The sequence below is a fragment of the Taudactylus pleione genome, unplaced genomic scaffold (assembly GCF_031769625.1).
Source record: "Taudactylus pleione unplaced genomic scaffold, aTauple2 ptg000093l, whole genome shotgun sequence".
NCBI classification, from domain to species: domain Eukaryota; kingdom Metazoa; phylum Chordata; class Amphibia; order Anura; family Myobatrachidae; genus Taudactylus; species Taudactylus pleione.
The window spans coordinates 24282287-24297641 of NW_028284495.1; the positions used below are offsets into that span (position 1 = coordinate 24282287).

The 15355-nt window shown below is 47.2% G+C and overlaps 1 protein-coding gene across 1 annotated transcript in view; it reads right to left on the bottom strand.

Annotated features, from left to right (window-relative positions):
* CABLES1 (Cdk5 and Abl enzyme substrate 1) overlaps positions 1-7520 on the bottom strand; it is a 159264-nt gene extending 151744 nt beyond the window's left edge. The window contains exon 1 of the mRNA XM_088469614.1: positions 7439-7520. The gene's annotated coding sequence lies outside the window, so the exon portion shown is untranslated. The remainder of the gene's footprint in view (positions 1-7438) is intronic.
* Positions 7521-15355: the final 7835 nt, after the last annotated feature.

The window sequence follows — 15355 nt, forward strand, 5'->3', positions numbered from 1 at the left end:
CCTCAGAGCTCTCCGGCGGCCATCTTCTCTGGCAAGCGCAGATCTCCCAGGCGGTGCATGGTCCGATCCCCCTGCGTACCTCTCCCCTGCAAAAGGACTGTGTTTGCAGCGCTATAGCCCTCCCAGACACTGAATCTGGGAGGTTGATTGTAGCGAAAGGTGCAGTGAGTATTATCTTCCTGCATGGTATGTGACTTTTTGCTAGTGCTGCCTGTCTGTGCTAATTTCCGCTGACTGTCATCTTATACCTATCCCTTTCCTTCTCCTACAGCCCAGTAGGTGTGTAGGGGAAGGGTGTTTTTCTGTGTACCTCACTTATATAAATCAAAGTATTTGTGAGGTCAGTCACATACAGTGGTGTGCAACACAGTACACCTCCTTGGGCGATGTTTTTGCAGGTGCTGGCGTCGATCGCGGACCGTTTAGCGGTCCCGACTGCAGTCCCTACTAGGGTGTTGCCCCAGCCTACAATCCCCCATTCCCCGGGTATTCCACAGTTATTGCAGTCTCTCCCCGGGTCTCAGACTGTGGGTCATTATACGGGGTTGCCTGTGTATGTGCAGTCTCCTCCAGTGATGCAGCAGTCCACGGTGCCCTTTCAGGGGTATCCTCAGGCGGTTCCCCCACCCTGGGTGGATGTACTCTCCAGCTCTGTTCAGAGTCTGGCGGCCTCGTCTTTGGCTTTTCAGTCGATGTTACAAAGTGACATGCCCCCGAAGGCGTCCAAGCGCTCCGTTACGGCTTCACTGGCTGCGCAGTTAAAGGACACAGACGTGTCTTCAGATGACGGAGAAGTACATGAGGACACTGACTCGGATGCCATTGCCTAAAGTCTATCTACTCTCTCTCTGGGGCAGTGGCCCGTCCGTCCATGGCCATCTCTTGGGTGGCTAAAGCCGTTGAGAATTGGGCCAACGCATTAGAGGATACTTTTCCAAATGATGCTCCGGATATCCAGAGAGCGTTAATAGGACATATGAGAGATGCGGCTTCCTATATTGGGGAAGTATCGTTAGATGCCAGCCTGCTGACCTCAAGGGTTTTTGGCTGCAGCTGTGTTTGCTCGTCGGTCCTTGTGGCTGCGGTCCTGGAGAGCTGACACAGACTCTAAAAAGGGCCTGGAGGCCTTACCTTTTAATGTGGAGTTGCTATTTGGTCCAGACTTGGACAAAATAGTGGATACTATGGCTAAATCCAAGTCAACTTCCTCCCTTCAGATACAGCACCTGCTAAGGTGAGGAGCTCCGCTTTTCGGTCCTTTTGGGTTCAGGGTAAGGCAAAAGGTCAGTCCTTCCCGAGGCAGTCGGCGACCAAGGCCACCTCTAAGCCCAAGAAGCAGGCCTGGAGTGCTAGGCGCCCTTCTTCCAAGCAGGAAGATAAACCTTGTGCCTGATGGGACGGGCCTCCCTCTTGGGGACCCCAGAGTGGGAGGCCGACTTCTTCAATTTGCCCAGTGCTGGCACAATACCACCACGGATGCCTGGGTTCGAAAAGTGGTCTCCCAGGGATACGCCCTGTCTTTTCGGCACAGACCGCCCCACCAGTTTTTCTGCACGAGTCCTTCTCAGGACAAAACCAAAGCTTTGCAGATTCAGGCAGCTATAGAGTCCTTGCTGAAAGCAAGGGTCATTGTTCCCGTTCCTCAGTCACAACGAGGGATGGGGTACTACTCTACATAGTTTCTGGTGCAGAAACCAAATGGTTCTCATCGCCCTATCCTCAATTTGAAGTCTTTGAACTAGTTCCTCAGAGTTCCCAAATTCAGGATGGAAATGTTACGTTCCATCATTCTGGAGATGGAACCTGGGGATTACATGGTCTCCCTGGATATCCAGGACGCCTACCTCCATGTTCCGATAGCACCTTCGCACCAGCGGTATCTGAGGTTCTCTATCCTACAACATCACTACCAGTTTCAGGTACTACCCTTTGGCTTTTCCATGGCACCAAGGGTATTCACCAAAGTGGCCGCACATCTTCAGAGCCAGAATATACGGCTGCTGCTGTATTTAGACGACCTCCTTTTGCTGGCGAGCTCTCCGGAGGTACTGCTTCAACATCTCGACCTGATGATCGCTTGTCTGCAAGCGCACGGGTGGTTCATAAATTGGAGAAAGTCCTCCCTGATTCCATCACAGCGGATGGTTCATTTGCTAGATTATCATCAGCAAAGGATCTTTCTGACTCCGGAAAAGGTCTCCTCTCTACAGCTGTGGATAGACAGTTGCCTGAGCAGTTGCCGCCTGTTGGTCCATTCGGCAATGAGAGTTCTGGGGTCCATGGTGTCGGCATTCGACATGGTGGAATTTGCCCAGTTCTATTCCAGGCCCCTGCAGGGACTGATTCTATCGGAATGGAACGGGTTACCTCACCGGATCCGGTCTCAGATGCTGGTGTTGTCCCGGTGGTTCGGCAGTCTTTGGCTTGGTGGCTTCAGACAGCTCATCTAGTCGAGGGGCACCCCTTTTGGATCCCGGACAGGGTCCTGCTCACAACAGATGCCAGTCTCCGGGGTTGGGGAGCAGTGACAGGCTCGTTGTCACTTCAGGAACGTTGGACTGCGGAAGAATCACTTCTCCCCATCAACATCCTGGAACTGTGGGTTGTGTACTGGGCCCTGCAGTTGTCCGGCACCGCTCTTCAAGGAAGGGCGGTTCAACCACCAGGGAGGAACTCGCAGTCGGGCTGCGATGCCGGAGGTGTCTTGCATCCTTGCTTGGGTGGAGTGCCAAATTCCAGAAATCTCTCCGTTCTTCATCCCAGGAGTCCTCAATTGGGAGGCGGACTTCCTCAGCCGTCACGACGTGCATCCCAGGGAATGGTCGCTTCACCAGAGGTGTTTCAGCTACTCGTGGACAGATGGGGGCTGCAGGAGCTGGACTTGATGGCCTCCCGTCACAATCACAAGTTGCCCGTGTACGGGTCAAGGACAAGAGACACAGGCGCAAGTCTGGTGGACGCTCTGTCTGTGAAATGGACGTTTCAACTGGCGTACCTATTTCCTCCAATATCCCTGCTGGCTCGGGTCCTGCGGAAATTCAAGCAAGACGGCGGCACTCTCATGATGGTGGCTCCAGCATGGCTCAGACGTCCTCGGTACTCCGATCTGAGGATCCTCTCTATCGACGCTCCGTACCTTCTTCCTCAGCGTCCGGACCTATTGTCTCAAGAGCCCGGCCTTTCCCCGGATCTGGGTCAGCTGTCTTTGACGGCGTGGCTCTTGAGACAGTCGTCTTAAGGTCTCGGGGCTTCTCAGGTTCGGTTATTAGTACCATGCTCAAGGCACGCAAGCCTGCTTCCACACGGATTTACCACAGGGTGTGGCGCACTTACTTTCAGTGGCCTGAGTCCAGAAACTATGATCCTCAGGTGTTCCGAGTCTCTAGGATATTGGAATTTCTACAATCAGGCTTGGACCTAGGTTTACGTCTTGCCTCCCTGAAGGTTCATGTGTCCGCGCTGTCTGTGTGGTTCCAACGAAGGATCGCTACACTGCCAGTTGTTCACACTTTTTTCCAAGGTGTTCTCCGAATCCAGCCTCCCTTCGTGCCTCCTGTTGCTCCTTGGGACTTGGTGGTGGTTCTTCGGGTCCTGCAGGGAACTCAAGTGGTTAATGTTTAAGACAATTGCTTCTGCCAGGAAGGTGTCAGAATTGGGGGTGCTTTCCTGTCGTCCCCCTTTTCTGATTTGTCACCAGGACAGGGCTGTGCTTCGCACTCATCCTGAGTTTTTGCCTAAAGTGGTTTCGAAGTTCTACATCAATCAGGAACTTGTTGTGCCAGCTTTTCAGTCACCTGATCTTTCAGCTGGTGAGGCTTCCTTAGATGTAGTCCGTGCTCTCAGAATTTATGTGGACCGGACTGTTTCCGTTAGGAAGTCTGATTCTTTGTCCTCTTTGGTTTTCACAGGAGGGGTTGGCCTGCCAACAAACAAACGTTAGCCCGTTGTTTTTATTCTGTTATTTGTGAGGCTTATGTACAGGAGGATTTACCTGTTCCAGCTTCTGTTATTGCTCATTCCACTAGATCTGTGGGTCCGTCTTGGGCTGCTAGACGTGGCGCCTCTGCTGTTCAGCTATGTAAGGCGGCCACCTGGTCTTCCATTCAGACGTTTTTGAGGTTCTATGCATTTTACACCTTTGCCTCTCAGGATGCATCTTTCGGGCGCCGGATTCTCCTTTCTGCACAGGAGCGTCCCCGCCCTTAGATGAACTGCTTTGGGACATCCCCAAGGTCAACCCTGTGGACCCCCTATGGACCCTGAAGTAGAAAATAGACATGGTAAGAACTTACCTTTGTTATCTCTGTTTCTACGAAGTCCATAGGGTACACAGGGCACCCGCCCTGATGCACCTGGCTTCTTATGGGCTGTGTGGCTGGTCACCAGTTTTCTGTCTCCCATTTCTGTGAGTATGGTTTCTTATGTGTTCCAGTCTTCCTTCTCTCTGTTTCGTCTCCTCCTCCGGCCTTGGCTGCTTACCAGCTGAGGTGCCTGTGGCTCGGGGGCGGGGTATAGAGGAGGATGGACCCAAGTGCATCCTGGGAGCAGCAAAAGCTTTAACTGCGTGGTGCCTGTGGATCCAGATCCAGCTATACCCCAAGGTCAACCCTGTGGACCCTATGGACTTCATAGAAACAGAGATAACAAAGGTAAGTTCTTACCATGGCCCTCATTCAGAGCCGGACGCTCTGAGTAGAGCGCTCGCTCTGAATGAGGGCCGTCCTCCATAAAAATGGAGTGTCCTCCTGGACGCTCGTATAGCTGTGGGTCACCACCCACAGCACATACGAGCGTGCAGGATGATGGTCGCGATGGTCTTGACCATCGCCAGTGCGATCAGAAGCCTGTGGTCGGGGTTTTTGACCACAAGCCCTGGAGTGATTTTTGCTCTATCAGAGCCAAAATCACTCCCACTGACATCACTAGTGATGTCAGTGGGGCCGGCTTCTGACGGTAGGCGTTCCCTTGGGAACGCCTCCGTCTGGCAGGCACGCCCCCGGCACGCCCACCAAAGGGGGCGTGCTGTCAATCAACATCAACAGCACGCCCCCTTTGATCAGACACAACGAGCGAAGGAAAGTCCTTCGCTCGTCGCGTCTGGCGCATGCGCACGACGGAGCTCCCTCCGTCGTGCGCATGCGCAGTGCACACCATCGACCCACTTGCGAGCGGACAGCCGCTTGCGAGTGGGTCTGAATGAGGCCCCATATCTCTTGTTTTTTATTTCAGCATGGGATTGCGGGCCTGGATTTCCCTTCGCGACCAAGCAGCGGCTGCCTGAGTCTCGTGCGGAGCTGACTAAAGCGCACAGGTGAGTGTTGTTTGTTTTTTATTTTACCCCATTGCCTGTGTTTGCTGATTTTTCAGTTTTAGAGGTTGTAAAGAAATCCTCTGTCGTTTGCCAACTCACAAACCCAGGTAGTTCAGCGGAGAACCCCCCCGTCGCCTGTTAAGACCGCTCAAGGGGACCCTGTGCATGGAAGCATCTGGCTTGCAGCGGGCCTTACGTCTGAGGAAACCAAGAACCCAGGTAAGAACTGGCTGCCTGCGAACCCCAATTCCCATGCCTGTCCTTTCCCAAAGTCCAGTTCCACTGTCCAGCCACGTCTCTTTGCATGCTGAGCGCATTATTAGTCATGGCCCCGTCAGAGGGGAAAGGAAAGTGGGCCAGTAATGCTTACCTTTAATCAATATCCTGTTTGCTTTTTTATTTTAGCATGGGACTGCGGGCCTGGATTTCCCTTCCCGACCAAGCAGCGGCTGCCTGAGTCTCGTGCAGAGCTGACTGGAGCGCACAGGTGAGTGTTGTCTGTTTTTTTTTTTACCACTTTGCCTGTGTTTGCTGAGGTTTCAGTTTTACAGGTTGTAAAGAAATCCACTGTCGTTTGCCATCTCACAAACCCAGGTAGTTCAGCGGAGAACCCTCCCGTCGCCTGTCAAAACCGCCTCAGGGGACCCTGTGGATGGATGCGTCTGGCTTGCAGCGGGGTTATGGGCCTGAGTGCAGTGCATCGCCTGTCAAGATCGCCCCAGGGGACGCTGTGGATGGATGCATCTGGCTTGCAGCGGGGCTGTGGGCCTGAGGAAACCTAGAACCCAGGTATGAACTGGCTGCCTGCGATCCCCAATTCCCATGCCTGTCCTTTCCCAAAGTACTGTTCCACTGTCCAGCCACGTCTCTTTGCCGCAGCTGAGCGCATTGTTAGTCAAGGCCCCGTCAGAGGGGAAAGGAAAGTGGGCCAGTAGTGCTTACCTTTAATCAATTTCTTGTTTGCTTTTTTATTTTAGTATGGGACTGCGGGCCTGGATTTCCCTTCCCAACCAAGCAGCGGCTGTCTGAGTCTCGTGCGGAGCTGACTAAAGCGCACAGGTGAGTGTTGTTCGTTTTTTATTTTACCACTTTGCCTGTGTTTGCTGTGGTTTCAGTTTTACAGGTTGTAAAGAAATCCACTGTTCTTTGCCAACTCACAAACCCAGGTAGTGCAGCGGAGAACCCCCCGTCACCTGTCAAGACCGCCCCCAGGGGACCCTGTGGATGGATGCGTCTGGCTTGCAGCGGGGCTATGGGCCTGAGGAAACCAAGAACTCAGGTAAGAATTGGCTGTCTGCGAACCCCAAATCCCATGCCTGTTTTTTCCCAAAGTCCAGTTCCGCTGTTCAGCCACGTAGAGAATTGGCTGTCTGCGAACCCCAAATACCATGCCTGTTTTTTCCCAAAGTCCAGTTCCACTGTTCAGCCACGTATCTTTGCCGCAGCTGAGCGCATTGTTAGTCAAGGCCCCGTCACAGGGGAAAGGAAAGTGGGCCAGTAGTGCTTACCTTTAATCAATTTCTTGTTTGCTTTTTTATTTCAGCATGGGACTGTGGGCCTGGATTTCCCTTCCCGACCAAGCAGCGACTGCCTGTATCTTGTATGGAGCTGACTGGAGCGCACAGGTGAGTGTTATTTGTTTTTTATTTTACCCCTTTGCCTGTGTTTGCTGAGGTTTCAGTTTTACAGATTGTAAAGAAATCCACTGTCGTTTGCAATCTCACAAACCCAGGTAGTGCAGCGGAGAACCCCCCCGTCGCCTTTCAAGACCGCCCCAGGTGTGGATAGATGTCTGACTTGCAGGGGGGCTATGGGCCTGAGAAAACCAAGAACCCAGGTAAGAAACCCCCCTCCCCAGCCCACACCATGACAACAATAGAAATAGTCATATAATACAATTTTACTAGTGCTGCATGTTCTTCTCAGTACAACGAATGAAATAATTAGCACCTCCTCTGGATCTTTTAACATGTGTCAGTCAGTAATAAATACACCTGTGCTCCAACTAGGAGATCTGGAAAACATGCATAGTTAAGGGTGATCTGCTATAGACCATCAATTGGCCTAATTATTAATACAATTTAATAATACACTATCCTGTGCATAACAAGACCAATATGTACATACTGTATATGTCCAGGGCAGTGCTAGGCTTTTCTGCTGCTCCCCCAGACTCCTCCAATGATCTGGAATAGTGTTCACATCTTAAATAAAAACACTCAGCTCAGGCAGATTGGCTGTGCTTCTGCATCTAATGGCTCACTGTGATCACTGGTCTTGTATACGCTGGAATCATGACACTGAATACACTTTGTATGACGCATATTAAAGCTAATTAAGTGCTAATTATGCTCTCTTCATGGACTGGCCACACTCACTCTACAATCAAGCATTTGGAAACCCCCCTCTAGAAATCCTGGGTTTACCACTGCAACCTGTAGCCATTAAGACTATTACAATTTATACATATAGGCTGATACCTAGCGCAGTATAAACCATTTTTTGTTCTGATGCTGTAACAAATGTATTACCCATTCAAAGTTAGAGTTTGGTCATGTTAACTGTTATACTGCAAAATAGCTTTTTGAGTGCTAGAATGTAAATTATTACATTTTTTTTACTACCAAATATCATAGTGTACAGAGGTGGTGCATTTGTGAATTAGCTTAGGTTCCTATTAACCTGATTATAATATATGATCGCAGTTCTACCTGGTATTTATATGGTGTATGGATGTCTGACACTGTTTTGGGGAGGAAGAGCCAGATTCAGAGATTGACGCTAATGCCACCACAGCTGGGAATTTATACAAGTGCTTGTGCCAAAACATGCAAATGTTGCAGCCGCTGAGATTTGCATTGAGACGCTCACCAGCAGCTTCGCAAATTCAAGCAACTCAGCTCGGTCGCACATCAGATGACTTCTGAGTAACGTCATGGTTGTGCAGAATGGCCGCGAGAACAGAGACCCCGAAGCCAAAAATGCCTCAAAAATGGTTGTGACACACCTGCTTTTGAGTCACCACTTTGCGTAGCCATCCACAAATATGTCCCTGCCAATCACTTTGCGGATAAATTCTCATTGTAAGCGACAATGAAAATGAAACATGAAGTATGCGCTGGGCGACTCAGATGCATGTACAGATTACCGATAATGGCGCAAACTGCGTAATCATCGGCATTGCGTCCATCTCTGAAACAGGCTCTAAATCAGCTAATCTGTATGCTATAGGTCGGTGAGAGAGCGATTGATGCATGCGAGTACTCCAGTAACCATTACAGTAACAACCCAAGTGAGATGTTCTCAGGTGAGGCACGATCTTAACAATTAGTTGGCAGTGGTGAGATTTGTTAAGTTCTTAGAACCTTTCTGTGACAGTAGTTCATGTGAAGGATAAAACATTGGTAAATATGTTACCAAATATAGGTAATGGCTATGTAAGCAGGCATGGACCTACAGTATACGTTTTGTTCACATTTTTCCAACTGGTTTATTAGGGCAATTTAAAAAAATAAATAATTGGTCTGAAAAAGACAATTTGTAGTCATTGCAGTCAGTGTGCAGGGTCTGCCATGCTAGCTATAGGGCAGGATATGGCCCTAGCTAAGGGTGGCCAGTGGAATATGACTTTTATGTCAGACCTGAAGGGGTTGTGCACAAGTCTAGCCCAAGGTGTTGTATCACTGATTTACTGTTGGTTCTTGTGGGTAATTCTCTTCTGTTTTTATTAAATGAAAGTGTTGACCAGGTAAACCCTATCTTGAAGTGAAGCCTGCTTATTGACAGGTGGGTATTGTTGATGTATCAGAAGTAGAAAGGGCATGCATGGCCTGAATTCATGTATGTTCTGCATGGGAATGGCAGCAAGTTACAAAGTGCACCACCCCTCACCAGTAGCCAGGTTGTCATTGACAAAAAAATGGTCAGCAACTGCTCATACTGTAACTTTATCATTCCAGTGGGCAGTCTTTACAGTATGCTGTGCTCTCCAAGGTAGGTAACCAGCACGCCTGGAGAGCACTCTTCATAGGAATTAAACTCAAGACACCAGTTATCTGTATAGCTCCAGTGTATGAAAGTTACACTTTTTTATGTTACCTTATTTCTATTTAAGCATTTAGTTGTCATGGAAATAACTTTGTTTTCAATAGTCACACAGAAGCACACAGGGCTCAGGCCCCAGCAGATGTTTTATGCTAGGCAGCAGGATGTTCAGGTCATCATACCTTTACCAGCCATTATCTTCTGGATGTGATCTATTCTGCTGATGGTCAGGTAGGAAAGAAAATCCTTAATACTGCAGTTACTCAGTCCGTTGTGGCAATTTAGTGCACTTCTACCAAAGATACTTAACCCACCCTCTGCTTTTAAATATCTCTTTGGTATATCCCATACATTCTGGCTGCCATGGAGTTGAAATTCAAATAATCAAATAATTACCATTTGTTTAATTTCCTGAAATACTCCATGGCAGCTGGATTATCCCGGCCGTGTTCTGTTTTATGTTTTGTAGGACAGCCTGGGAAGATTCTGAAGACACTGAAGGAAACTATACACTATATACCTTCCGTGGGTGTTTCTTTCTCCTGTCTTGCTCAGCTGGCCAGTGAGTTAACCCCTACACTATGGCTGCCATGGATCATTTCAAAGAAATTAATGAGAATAATTTGACTATCTTCAGATGAAGTGTGCAAGTATGACAAAAACAACTACAGCTGCCGGTGCAAGGGCGTTTTAAGAGATGAGGGGGCCCGTGTGCAGCCTCCGTTTGGGCCCCTTCCTCTGTCAGTGCAGTAGATTCTGGCTTCATTCCAGAATCTACTGCGCATGCGCGGATCTCCGGGAAAATGGCACCCGTACCTTTTTCCCGGCGACATCTTTTCTGCGCATGTGCGAGTCACCGGGAAAATGGCCACCGGTGCGGAGCAGGACACTGGAATCTGCAGATAGGTAACTTTAACTATCTATGGGTGCGGGGTGTGCCCCCTGGGCCTGTGTGCACCGCACACCCTGCACCCATTATAAATACGCCCCTGTGCCGGTGACTGTGTTAGTATGCACCTTAAATAGACACAGCTTTGTTTACTCAAAAGCTGAGGAAGGGTATCTAACGTCTAATATCATGGCCTGTATAAAGTAATGCTTTTCCTATATGACTGCTGATTAACACTGGGCCTGATACAGAGATGAACGCCATGCCGATGTTTTTGCAGTTGAACGATTATTAGCCGTCTGTGCGTGCGTCTGAGTCGCACTGCGCATGTGTCAAGGTATGTTACCATAGTCACTGGCAGCGAGTATTTATTCGCAGTGTGACTGACAGTCAGAGAGCGTTTGGGGATGGTAATGGGGAGTGTCGGCTAAAACTGCAGGCGTGTCACAACCTGCGTCTGCCATCCCATGCACAAGAATTATGGCTCCGCCGTCTTAGTTGCCGCAGCCATTCTCCACGACCATAGAGTCATCATGACTGCTAACATTGAATGATCTGCGACCTATGCTGCGTCTCAATAGATATCCTGGCGGCTGTGACACTTGTATATATTCGCACAGCAGCTGCATACCGGATCACAGCTGCGGTGGCAATAGAGAGTACAACTGTGAATCAGGCCCACTGCTGCTTCTGCTACTAACCATTCTTAGGAGATGTTAACAGTAGCATCAGTTATACTGCAGAATTATCCTCTGAGGATTTGTTTGCTACATATTAGATCCAGTGTCATTAGTTATTAGATTATCCCCACATTGTGACATCCTGGTACAGCAACTGCTGAGTGCGTTTCTGACAATCAATCACTTGTTTCAGCTCCTTTTTGAATGGCATGAGAACATGAGATGTGCAGTAACACAATGTATATGATAACTATATACACATACATTTTATATGTTTATATTAAGAAATGTTTAAATATTTCACTGTCTCTGATCGCTGGTGCACTATAAATCAGTCATTTTGCCTTTATATTATACAGTACCTTCTATAGTATTACACTGGCATATAGTACACAGTAGAGCTGATTCTGATGTGGGAGCAAAGCAAAAAAAAAAAAAAAAGAATCAAGTAACTTTGTATCTGGAACAAACCATGTTGCAATGCAGGGGGTGCAAATATATATATATATTATTTTTGCATGTGGGTTAAATACTGGCTGCTTTTGCATGCAGCTCACAAATACTGGACAGCTTTATTTTCATGCTGTAATTTTGTTTGGACTTTGGACACACCCTTCTCATAGCTAAAGAGCTCACATTTTACGACTCCCCCTTCTGCAGTGCAGCATGGGTTTGCCATGGTACAAAGTTACATGCTCTTTTTTTTGCTTTGCTCCCAAATCAGAATCAGCTCCAGTATACACATCTACAGTATATCCTTTACTTTACTCATGTTTTGCACTAAGGACCTTATCTCATAGCTGTATAATGCTTGTGGTACTTCCTAATCTTTGCGGCCCCCGCTACGTAACTTACACATCCGCTACGTAAGGTACTTAACTTATGTAACTTTCTTACAAAAATGTAATACTTACACTACTGCTACTGTATTTCCTCCGCAGCCAACTCCGCGCGATATATCTGTTCTGTCCCCCGCGTATTTTATGTGGTTACAAATTTCGTCCCGTCCCCCTCGTTGTTTGTGGTAAAAAAGTAACCCAAAATGATGACAATTTTTAATTTGCCACATACTGAGGAAGATGCCGTTGCTTTCTTTGAAGAAAGAGGCATTTTACCTCGAAACAGAAAATGTGCAAATGGCCACGAAATGAAGTTGTATGTGAGGGAAAACGTTTGGCGGTGTAACGTCAAAAGTTGTAAGAAGAAAACCAGTGTCAGGTCTGACAACTGGTGTAATGGTTCCAGGGTACCATTTTTAACTGCCCTGCGATTTGTGTACTGTTGGGCAGAGGAGCTGACGTCCATCAAGTGGTGCGAGAAACAGCTTAACATGAGCGAAAACACCACCATAAACTGGAATAATTACATGAGAAAGGTCTGCTCATTACATCTCATGCGTCAACCGAAAAAAAGAATAGGCGGCCCTGGCAAAATTGTGGAAATAGATGAAAGTCTATTTGTAAGAAGGAAAAGCAATGCTGGCAGGGTTTTGCCCCAACAATGGATTCAGAGGAGTATGCAGGGAAAATGGAGAGTGCTTTCTGGTTCAGGTCCCCAATAGAGAAGCTGGCACACTGATGGCAAATATTGTGGAACACATTGAAGAGGGATCTAACATTTATACGGACTGCTGGCGTGCCTATAAAACAGAGGAGCACGAAAAAGCAGGATACAGCCATGCAACTGTGAGCCGCAAATATAATTTCATAGATCCCACAATGGGCGCACATACAAAAAATGTGGAAAGAATGTGGGGCTCTGCTAAATGGAGAGATAAAAAACAAAGAGGCACTGCTCGCCACCACCTAGTCAGTCAAGATACGTATGTAGCGTAACCAGCGCCTCCAGCAGGGGGCCGCAAGTAGCGTAACCAGTGGCTTCCAGCAGGGATGAGGAAGTACCATGTTTGTTACTGACTTTATTGTAACAACATATTTGTTTTATATTAAGATGACAGGATATGTTGCTCAATTGATATTAGAGAATGCTCTATTCAAATTTGCAAATGTTTTTAGCTTATTCTATGTGTGCCAATAGTCTGTTATTCAATTCATTTATTTTAGCGCTACAGTATAGTCTGTATTTCAGTTTTTTTGTTATCAGTTTAAGACACAGGTTCTCAAACTCGGTCCTCAGGACCCCAAACAGTGCATGTTTTCCAGGCCTCCTCAAAGAATCCCAAGTGAAATAATTAGCTCCACCTGTGGATCTTTTGAAATGTGTCAGTGAGTAATGAGTACACCTGTGCACCTGCTAGGTGACCTGGAAAACGTGAACTGTTTGGGGTCTTGAGGACCGAGTTTGAGAACCACTGGTTTAAGGGATATGCTAATTATTTCCCTTTTATATGTGGACACCAACTTAATAAGAAATTTTGTAGTTGTTAATTATATTACATTGTACCAAATTTTATATTTATTTTGTAACAATAGTATTTATATTTAGCGCTGATTCCTCCCTCCACATTGTTTCCTTGACAGCAGAAAAGAATGTTGAAAATTAAGTTTAAATGAGTGTCAGGCATCTTATACAGCTTTTACACTGAAATTCCGGGTCTGACCCGGAGTTGGAACAGAGTTCCAATCCGGATCAGACCCGGAATTTCCCTGGCGCCGACCCTGGATATCAGCGCCGTTCACACCGGAGCCGGGTTTGCATTGACCCGGCTTTTCCGGCGTTGAAGTGGACGCTTGGAGATGACGTCATCTCCATGCGCCACTCAAGCCGGGCCTATAGGCCGGCATGCGGCGCGATCCAGGTCATCGTGACCCGAAGCGCACTGTTCACACTGCAGGGTTTCACAAATTACTCCCGTGTTAAACCCTGCAATTTACCTGGGTTGGTTTGTCAGGTCACTCGACCCGGCAATCCAACCCTCTCTCCTTTTACACCAAGGCGCTACCCGGGTTAACCCTGCAATAACCCGTGTTTTACCTCCGGTGTAAAAGGGGTATATCTGTATTTATCTATACACTAGACTATTTTCTAGCTAGTACTGTATTTATGTAAAATTATTCATGTATTTACAAAATTAAAGCTTATCATTGTTACAGTACTTTGTGCCTGTGGTCCAATTCTTTACATATCTCTAAATTCTTCACCCTTTTAAGATGTGGTAGAAAAACACTTATTAATGTAATGCAACATATCCCTGTGAATATTCTAAATATTAGATATGTAAGATTCATAGGCGTGGCGTATCTATAATGTATGCACACGGGCCACTGCGTCGGGTCAGGTTCTAATACCGCATACCCTGCATCCTTTTCACTATACTTATTTCTACAAATGAAATCTCTGGGAAAATGGCATTGGCACCATATTCCTGAAGATTGTCGCATGTGCAGTACTGAAGTCACCGGCTAACTGGCGCCTGCGCGGTAGACTTTATTGCAGTAGACATGCACAGTAAACATTTATCTGACAGGTTGGACACTCTGATAACATGGAAACTGTAGCTAATGGTGGCTCCATTAACATGTTACTCAAGCAGTTGACCAAATATTTGCATCCAAACATTCTGAGTACATTGCCCTGCTGCTAGAGCCTACAGTTCCGTGCTGGCAATGTAGGAGTGGAGCCAGGGGAAGTTGCATAACTACTTCTGCTGTTTAAAAATGTTTTAATACCTGAGAGCCAAGACACATTTTATGTCATTGTGGTTATCTCCACTGCTCACTATACAAACATCTGCCTCAGGGCAAAGCATATGTCAGCAATGGTGAAGCTGTACCTCACCATGTAAATGGAATACAGGTAATATTACCAGCTTACAGTACTAAAAATTAAAAAAAAAAAATTGGCAACAATGTTAAATATTCATCTGAAGCATACACTGCAAGGGCCAAATGTAATAGGGTGTCTGTTTTGGTAAATTGCGAGTTTGGTGCTAAACTTGCAATTTTTCACAACTCTCCAATGTAATAGGGTGTCTGTTCACTAAAACTCGCATTTTTCAGAGTTACTAAAACTCTCCATTCTCAAACTCGCATCCAGACGTTTTCACGTTGAAGACAATCAACTCGCCCAATGTAATAGAGTGTCTGTTTCAGACTCGCAAAAAAAAGATTACCAAAAGTCCCCAAATAATAGACCTGCTTCAGGCTAGCGAGTACATCCTGAGCAGGTCAGATTAACACAGAAACATGCACATATCAATGAGATATGTACATGTTTCTGTGTGTACTTATGTAAAATGTTTTTAAATTAAAAAAAAAATGACGTGCACCCCCTCCCCAAAAGCATAACCAGCCGCAGGCTTTATAAAGCCTGTTCTGGTTCTAAAAATACAGGGGCCAAAGGGCCTGATTCAGAGCTGAACGCTCTGACCAGAGCGCTCGCTCTGAATCAGGGCCGTCCCAGCTAAATTTGGAGCGGCCTCCTGGCCGCTCGCATAGCTGTGGGTGACCACCCACGGCTTATGCGAGCGGC